Raw genomic sequence first — 10,520 nt, 5'->3', positions numbered from 1 at the left:
CGCCCCAAAATAACATACGACCTAATAACCCAATTATCATAAAGAAGAAGGAGATCTAGTAAAACCTAGATAGTACACAATTGAAGATTTACAATAAGTGTATGACTCCGACCCGAGTCCGAATACTAGTCAGGGTAAGACAGTTTTGATGACGGGGGTGATCTCAAAATAATAAAATTTGTGTAAACATTGTACTTTAATCATTATAGTATTTATTGAAATTTCCTATCACCACACAAAGATTGAACACGGTAAAATTAATTATCGTACAAATTATTTTGATATCACCCCGATAGCTTACTTGTATATTTGAAGTTGTACTCGTACTCGGACTCCGAGTCTGACAGTTATTGTAAATCCCTAATATTGATAACCAGTCTATCAAAAAATTCACTGAGCCATGAAGAACTCTTACAATAAATAAAACCACCCAGCATGAATAGTAACTTCAAAATAAATAAGTACTTAAAATGAAAATATTTAACTCATCAGAAATATTTATAAAAATATCCAAGCATGGTGCAAAAAACAAGCAAAACCCACTACGTACCACGTCAGTCAACAGTTTCTGACCCACTCGATTGTTGTTCGGAGTGTTCAAAAGATATAATCTAGCACAGCCCTGGTATGATTGCCAATGGGACAGCATTCCATAAAAGAATAAAGGACAATGATGTATAAAACAGGAATGGCAAAAGGAAAAAAATGAAATTAGAAAAAACGGTCTGATTTATACTTAATAAACAATAAACAAAAAATAACCCATTTATGACAGACAGGAACAAACGACAACCACTGGACTTGTCAATATAAAAATAAGGAGATGATCGAGGTATGATTTCCAATGAGACAACTATCCACCTAAGTTCAAATAAAGTGGATGTAAGCAATTATAGGCAACCGTACGGCCTTCAACAATGAGAAAAACCCATACCGTATAGTCGGCTATAAAAGGCCCCGACATGAAAAACATGAAACAATTCAATTGAGAAAACTAACGGCCTAATTTATAACAAAACAATTAACGAAAAACAAATATGACAGACATGAACCAAGTTCGTCAAGTTCGGGTTTATACTAGTAATCTATAAATATCGCTCACTTTGCGTATTGCCGAATGTTGACTTGCATAAAAATAGCGCATCTGAAACCACGTTTTCATCAATTATTGACAAGTTTGACATATATTTGTAAACATAAATATATTATATTTATTTGATCATATAAATCATATTCAACACATGTCACATAACATGTAACACACCATCCATCACCAGCAGCAGCAAAAGTAGCTATATTAGCTATGATTATAATAATCGTTATTTCTGTTCTTATATTATTTCTAGATGTATGAAAATTTAAAAAAGATTTAAACAAACGGCAACAAGGAGGCACTAATTATGGAGGGCTTAACCGACTAATTAATAAATCAGTATGTATGCAATGCACCTGATGGCGATGGCGATGGCGGTGTATCAAACTTATTAGAATTTCTGGTTTTCAAGAAAGATGAACAATTTTTATGTGATATAACAGATTTTAGCATTCCTATTAAGCCAACATGGCCATACGAAGAACTGATACTCACAGACGGGAACAATGACACGGAAAACTTAGAACATAAAAGTGACAGTTCCAATTCAATATCTCATAAGACCGATTCCAGTAAGCTTCCTATTATGGAAAGTTCCATCCTGCGTCAGTTGATATGCAAAAGCCAGGATATTATAGAAATAGATGCCGAATATGGTAATTTTGTACGAGAAAAAGTTAAAATTTTTATAAATACCAGTTTAAACGAGTTGAAGGCGAGGTATTTAATGTTTAAAGACACTCAGCTTCTTAGTAGAAGTCGGAAGTATGGCTGAAGGGACAAGGATAAAGGAACCTAGTGAAATTGATTTCTTGATAGCTCTTCCACAGTTAGCAAACGAAAAAAGGTGAACCTTTATTTCACTGAATCTATCTTGTCAATTTTCATACAAGAAGATTTACGAAAGGAAATGCGAGCATGGGTTAAAAAGTTTCCTACGAATGAGGCTTTCCTGGATATAAACATGATTAACATCCCTTTTATTTCTTACATGGAGCCCTTGAGTTGGCAATAAAAAACAACATTCTAGATGGGATATCCTTTCTTACAGAAAACAAAAAGCAAGAAATAAGGCGCACTAAAGAAAGAGGAAAAGCAAGATCTTCTTTGTATCATTTTGGAATTGAATTTAAAGGCCGTCGTAAGTTATTCCATTTAGTAGATTTATGCTTTTCTGTTCCACTAGATGCACAAAGAATTGAAAAAATTGTAATAGAAAGTTCTATTGATGCCACTTATTTGCAATTTATTCATAATATGTGCACAGAGCGTTCGTCGTTAGTATGTTACAAAATTTAACGAACATGTAGGTGCTAAGAAGTGTTATAAAACGGCAAAATATTTCATGAAGCTGTTCTTGCCTCAAGAACAAGAAAACTGTTCCATTTGCTCAAAAAATATAATTTCGTCATACGCCATCAAAACAATTATTTTCTACATGATGGGGTTCTACACCGATGGTAAATATTGGAATGAAGAAAACCTAGGTAACCGACTCATTGAAGTGTTTGGAATTCTTCTACACAGCGACTTTACCTTGAGGGGTAATATATGCTACCTATGGAGAGGAATAGAGATACAAAATACGTATGCACCATTTGCTACTGTCCCTTGCATGGAAAATGCTATCAAATTCCTAACAACATTAGACTGTCATGTATTGAGAAAAATATCTGAATATTGGCAGTTAATGAGAACGAAAACTGATTACAAAGAACTGATAACACAATTTCTGGATTTATTGAAATGTCTCCGAGATTCTGACGAGAGATACACAATTATCTATTCCAGGACTTAATACTCCGTCGATGGAGAATGCAATTGAAATGCATCTTGTCAATTGATCTACAACTCCAACTACAGCCTGTCATGATCTAAAATTTCGTTTACCAAAATAAATATATAATGAACATCATTTTCTAAATTAGATTCGAAACAAATTATAATATTTCGCAAAATCTACCTTGTTTTCAATCACTACATGTCTAAGATTACGTTTTCCTCAGATCATATGGATAAAAAAAACCTTTAATTTGACAGTAAATATTATAACACAAGGCAAATGTTAAAATGCCTATAGTTTTTAATGGTTATGTTATGTACCTTACGTTTGCATCTTGTCATTATCCTTGATAATTCTTTTGGGAAAGGGGGGGGGGGGCAGATTCCGTTTAAAGACATCTTTAATAGTCTAGTGTTCATCATTTACATCAAATTACATACAGGCGATACATATCAATGTCAACGATTTATAGTTAAGGATATTTACCTACGATAAATTTGCCCCCCCCCCCCCAAAAAAAAAGAAAGAAATTATGAAATTTGTTTTCAACACCAATGTATACGCACTGACTTATAGATATATTGAAAATTGTAAGTACCATATTCAAGTTCCACTGGATTTTACCAACTTTGGGATTTTTACAATATGAGTCGAACAAATTCAGGGAAAATTGGTCCGACCTCTTCCTATTGCCCTGGTAATGGTTATGCACTTAAAACCTTGGTGCAAAATAAGTCTTATAGGCGTATAAGTTTGTGTTTGTAACGTTCTGGTAAATTTATAACTAAAAACGCTTCAAAGTCTTAGACTTTAGCATGTACTTGTTCTAATTACTTGGAGACTTTATCGCATTTACTATTTCTCTTGAGTGGCCGTATAACTCATCCGTCACGTTGGCATATGTCTATAAACTATAAATTAACCTTTTTTTTTATCTTGTTTTATTTCTGTAAGCATGTTACGTCTTTTCAAAATGAGAAACTCTACGTATTGGATTATTGCGAAACGCAGTAGAAAAAACATAATTAATGTCATGATTTATTTACTTAAGACTTGTTTCATGAGCTCGAGGTTCGAACTTATTTGGAGTCTTACCCTTTTCCCGGAGCACTTTAATATACAGGAATTTGAAGAAATACGAAAAATTTCGGTAGTGATGTTCATAATTCATTAAGTTTTTTAAGACCCAACTAATCCCCCCCCCTTGTTAAATTAATAACATAGAGGGATGGAACATTAATATTTCAAGTCAACAACGCCTTGGCAATATGAAAAAGGACAAATATACAACAATAGTCCAGACAAAACCGTACAAAAAATCCAAAAGTCTAAGCAAAACGAACCCTTCGATACCAAAAGGGTGACTCCTGCGCCCTGAAATGTAAACAGTTCCTGCTCCACAAGTGGAACCTGTATCATATTGGTCATGACAAACAAACTGGGAGAACATGATTTATTTATTAGTTGTCTTTGAACTAGCTTTCAGTAACGGTGAGTACTCTTTCATTGATGCTTTGAGTCTTACTGTCGGTTTTGTACCTCGTACCGAATTATGAGTTAAGCCAAATGCAATTGATTTTTACAGTTTGTTCTTATGTTGTGCTGTTACACCACTGTCCCAAGTTAGGGGAATGGTAGGTCAGTGTTTGTCGTCGGTTCATATCTGTCATATTTGTTTATCGTAAATTCCTGTATATTTCAACAACAAAATCAATTTCTGTCATATTTGTTTATCGTAAATTCCTGTATATTTCAACAACAAAATCAATTTCTCAATCCTCAACCAACATGGACCCAACATCCAAACTTTAACAATCCAGGTCCACACTCGTTTCAACAACATCCAAATGTCCATCTGTTTCCTCAACCTCCAGCTTACCAACTTACACATCCTCCACCAATTATTCAACATACAAGACAGCCGTTTCCTCCTCATTTCAATGCCATGCATCAGCTCCCTCAGGCTAACATACTTAACAACTCAAATTTTCAAAGAAATGATCGTAGTCACTATGCAGCTTCATCAACGAAAACTCATCCAACCTACCACAGGCAAAACGATCAAATACCGAAAAATCTATCAGATGATTCGCACTATCAAGAAAAACCTGTTCAAAAAGAATTGAACAAAGCGAAAACTCAATACAAATCTGATCAAATGAGTTCCAAAATCAATCAAAAAGAAAGAGCTGAGTACAACACCAACTCAATACTACTAGCACAAAGTATAGACACTGAACTGGCAACAAATACAGATGAGACGAAAAGTCCAAAGTTGCAAATGGACATTGAACTGGCAACTAATACAGATGAGGGGAAAAGTCCAAAGTTTTAAAGTGTAAAAAAATCTGGTAAGGAAAAGAGAAATATAATTGCATTCACTGACAATTCTGTGACTACGACTACTTCAACCAATATCCACCAATCACCATCCTGTGAAATAGAGCAAACAACAAAAGATATAGGAGCCTCATGTAGTGTCGATAGCACATCACAGAATTTTTTAGAACTTCCCGGCCTAAGGAAACAACCACCAGACAACAAATACACGTTTCTTTCTTACAGCCAAACCACGAGAGATTAAAAGTAACCACTTTCACTGTTGAAGGGGTCAAAACCAATCAAAACTATATTTTAAAACTACTTAAAGCACAGGATACAATTCTGTGTGCTCAAGAACATTGGCTTTGGGACTATGAGAAAGGAAAACTGGATGAATTATTTCCAAATTTTAATAATTACATAAGATGTCATGATACATTCGATCCTATTGTAAATTTCCAAGCACCAAGGGGACAAGCGGGTATTGCTATCTTATGGCCTAAAAAGTGGAACGATTTAATTAGAAAATTGTCAGAAGGCAACGAAAGAGTTATTGCCATCTCTATTCAGACCAAGGATCGACAAGTTTGTATTATCAACTCATACCTACCAACTTTAAATACAAACTCAGTAATAAAATATAGGGAAAATTTAGATATTATTAAATTCCTTATACAAAAGTATTGCTATATGGATTTCATAATCTGTGGGGACCTAAACGGAACCTTACTCAATTCAAGACAAAACCAACATGATAGAATATTTAAAGAGTTTGTCAGAGACTATAATCTACACCAACTAGATACTGATGATCACCTACACTCTTTCTTTCATCATAATGGAAAATCTACGTCTAAAATAGACTACATCCTGTCATCAAATAGCAACCTTATCCAATCTATTCAAACTTTCTCTCAAGATGCAATAAATTTATCAGCCCATGTACCAGTCAAGGCTCTTTTAACACTTCAAGCTGACAAGCAAAAACTAAAAAAATCATCAAATTTAAGCAACGAGGTACTGCATAAAACAGAATGGGAAAAATGTGTACCAACAATTTACAGTGAAGCAGTGAAAAAATCTTTAGACCAAAATAAAAATCGAAAAGTAACAACGGAAGACCAAACAACTAATCTGATAGATGCAATTAAACAAGCTGCAAGGAAAACAATTCCGACAAAAACTCTGAAAATCCGCGGCCAAAGACTAAAAGTTTCGCAACATACAAAAAAGTTGCTAACGATTAGTAAGCAGAAACACAGGATATGGGACCTACATGGAAGAAAGAGAGGTGAGGACACTTGTTTTTTGGAACTGAAGGAAGCAAAAAGAAATGTTAGAAAAAGATTACGGCAAGAGAGAGCAGCTGAATGTAAAGAATTTTATAAAAAACTGGAAAGTGAACCCAACTCTAAAAATTTCTACAGATTAATACGCAGAAATACAAACAGCACTAAAGAACTTGCTACAACCATACTATATGATGATCATGAACTCACCGATCCAGAAGAACAAAGGGAGGCAATGGCAAAATATTTTCAAAATTTAGCAACACCTAAGGACGATCCTGACTTTGATGAAAATTTCCTAAATAACTGCCAATTCCGCTGTGAATTTATAAAAGAAATCTGTAGCTTATCTGATTTCAGTTCAGACAAATTCAACCCCGCCGAAATTTCAGAGGCAATATCAAATCTGAACAATGGAAAGGCATGCGATGAATATGGGCTTTCTGCTGAACACTTCAAATCTGCTGAAGAGGTTATTGTTCCGTATCTTGTTTCTCTATTTAATCAAATTTTGACTGAGAAAAAAGTACCAATCCAATTCAAAACCGGTATTCTTAATGCAGTATGCAAGAAAAATAAAGATGACAAAATACTTGATAACTACAGAGGCATCACCGTCTCGTCAATTATTGGAAAAAATTTTGAACATGTTATCCTTAATTGAGTACTTCTGAAATTAGATAAACAATCTGGCTTCACAAGTGGCCTCTCACCAGCAATGGCAGCACTACTAGTCTCTGAATCGGAACTTATATAAAAAAATCAAAAATCTAAATTAATTTTTGGACTTCTGGACTCACAAAAGGCATTTGATGTTGTTCATCATGATATTCTTCTCGACAAGTTATTTGACCAAAATATTGATCCAGATATTTGGGAAATCATTTTTGATATGTACAACAACCTCACCTCTAAAGTTAAATGGAAAAACGGATTTAGTAACAGCTTCCCTGTACGGCAATGAGTCCGCCAAGGAGGAATTCTATCCACCCATTTGTACAAACTGTACATTAACGACCTACTTACAGAACTTGAAGAGAATGGTATGGGCCAGTACATCGGCACAAACTTTACGGGATGTCCAACCTGTGCAGATGATATTATACTTTTGTCATCAACTGAAGAAGAAATGCAATCTATGCTAGGATACATCTAAAAGATACTCAGACAAACATAGATACAAGATCCATCCAACCAAAAGCGTTATAATTAATAAATATAGTAACTCAAAAACAACGAAGAGTGAAGTTCAATTCAAACTCGATGATAAAAACATGCCATCAGCTAATCAAGGTACACATCTGGGTATCATAAGAGCAATTAAAGACCAAAATAAAACAAACATCCAGGACAGAATTAGCTTAGCCAGAAGGACAGCCTATTCTCTTATGAACGTTGGAGTACATGGTACAAACGGATTAAACCCTAAAACTTCTTATATGATATACAGAGTATACGTTCTACCAAGGCTACTTTACAGCCTGGAAGTTCTGCCACTAAATAATGGGGACATTAAGTTGCTAAGAGATTTCCACGTGAATTTTTTGAGACAAATACAAGCTCTTCCCTCACGGACAGCAATTTCAGCAGTATACTTACTCTTGGGTGCGCTCCCCATAGAGGCAGAAATTCACAAAAGAGTTCTTAGCCTGTTCCACTCCATCTTTTCATCTAACAACGAGAATCTAAAAAAGGCTCTAGAGAGGCAATATGTCCTGCAAACACCTGAACTAACTTTCCTTAACAGAGTAGCAGATCTTTTATACATGTATAATCTTCCTCCATGGACTTATCTGAAAGATCAATTGCCATCAAAGTTATCATGGAAATGCAAGGCAAGAGAAGCAATAAACAACTACTGGAAAGTGAATCTTCAAAGGGACGCCAATAGCAAAACAACACTAAAATTTCTCTGTATCCCTAATTTAGACATCGGAAAACCTCATACTATCTGGAATAGTCTACCACCAAATATTGGCGAACTCAGGAAAGCAACAATAAAAGCAAGGCTATGCACAGGGACATATATATTTCAATCACAGAAAGCTCGTTTCTCAAATATTAACCTTGATGCAACTTGCCCAATTTGTCAACTGGAAGAAGAAGATATCATCCATTTTCTCACTCGCTGTCCCGTTCTGGAAGGCATACGCAGAGAATCTCTAAGTGTTATCAAAAGAAATTCCATCAGTAAAATTGGACTAGGAAACTGGAATTCCAACTTTCACGAGAGAACTTGTATTGCCCAACTAATTTTGGATTGTCAGCAACTGGCTCTAAACAATATTCTCCCTCATGATGACCTTTTTCTTAATTCAATAGAAGAATTAAGCAGGAACTTATGTTATAGACTCCATCTAAAAAGAGTGTCTTCTCTTAATGTCTAGTTGTCATAAGGTCAGTGTGGTTGTACCGCGCTATACCTTAAACAACTATCTTCAACTTCATAAAATAAAATATGGCTTTTTTCTCCAATCTAAGGAATAATCATTTATGCTTCTTCGACAGTACAACTAGGTCAGTGTGGGTGTTCCGCGCCAAACCTAACATCAATCTTTTACACAGAATTAAATGCTGCGAAAATCTAAATGTTTAAATCTTCATTTAATTTAGGTTAATATGGCTGTTCCGCGCTATACCTTCAATTGCTTTCTTTAACTCCGTAAAATGAAACAACTGAAACAACGTTTATCTTTAATCTAAAGTCATCATAAAGGTTTTTGGACAGAGCAACTAGGTCAGTGTGGGTGTTCCGCGTAAACCTATCAATCCTTTACGTAAAATTAAATGCTGAGAAAATCCATGAAATTTTAGAATAACTGGTCAGTGTGGTTGTGCCGCGCTATACCTATAGTTGGAATAAATTTACATGTTTCCCGTAACTTTAATACCCAGTAGCTTCACATATATATATATAACAGATAGATAATGGCTATGCATAATTAGATCGCTTAGGACATATAAGCTTATATGCATGATTTTATTGATTTTACATCGCCTAGTAGTGCTCATAGACAGATGTAGTAACTCCAGCATGTAGCAGGCAGGAAGCTGAAAACTCGTTATTTTTTTTACCTTTAAGTAACATTGTTTAGTGAATGTAAAGATTTTTTACTATAATGCATGCCCTGTAAATAATATTCAAAACTTTTTTATTTTTAAAAATTTTATTAATAACTTTTAAACTGTGACCCATTTTTAATGTACATAGAAGTTATTATTAGTATCTTTGCAGGGATTTAACTGTACATAATGTTATTTTTAAATAGTTAGGTATTCACTTAATAATGTTTTATAAGGATTAACCAACCTTAATTCAGTAAGGTTGGTGTACTCCAACTATTGGAGGAAGATATAGAGGAAAGAAGAAGAAGAAATTGTTTTGTTATAAATTAGGCCATTAATTTTTTTCGTTTAAAATGTTTGACATTTTTAGGCAGTTAAGCTGCCTTATGCGAGCACCCTAGATTTGTGTTCTACCCAATAAATGCTGAAATACGTGCCATTGTTATTATCTAGCTGGCTATTATGTTATTGATAACTAATTGGACATTTTTTTAATACTTTTATTTCTGGAATACAAAAAATATGACCAGAAAAACCTTAAATGATCGTCGAACTACCCAAAACTTTTGAAATTGCACATAGGAAGTAGTGCTCAATAGAAATACGTACGTAGTTTATTATCTCCTGTGCTTTTGGCTACGATGCCAAAGAACAATTGTATGAAATATTTCATCGCCGAAAATCGGTAATTACAAGTCGTTTATATTTCCCAAATGGCAAAATGCGCAGGAATATTGTTCATGTACAACAAATCTCTATGATAGAGGAAATAAAGTTTTATAAGTGGGCGGTAATTTTTAACTTGTCTTGCCAAATAAGGTTGTTGTTATTTTATGAATAAAATGAGGCCATGAAACAGATGCGGAAATCGACGTTGATGGGATGTTTTAAGTAATGTGGACAACTCGTCCCCGAGACAAGTCGGACCGAATCCTGTTTGAGAACTTGGAAATGGTCGAGATCCCCA

The sequence above is a fragment of the Mytilus californianus genome, unplaced genomic scaffold (genome assembly GCF_021869535.1).
Source record: "Mytilus californianus isolate M0D057914Y unplaced genomic scaffold, xbMytCali1.0.p SCAF_7, whole genome shotgun sequence".
Classification (NCBI taxonomy): domain Eukaryota; kingdom Metazoa; phylum Mollusca; class Bivalvia; order Mytilida; family Mytilidae; genus Mytilus; species Mytilus californianus.
This window is presented reverse-complemented; position numbering follows the sequence as displayed.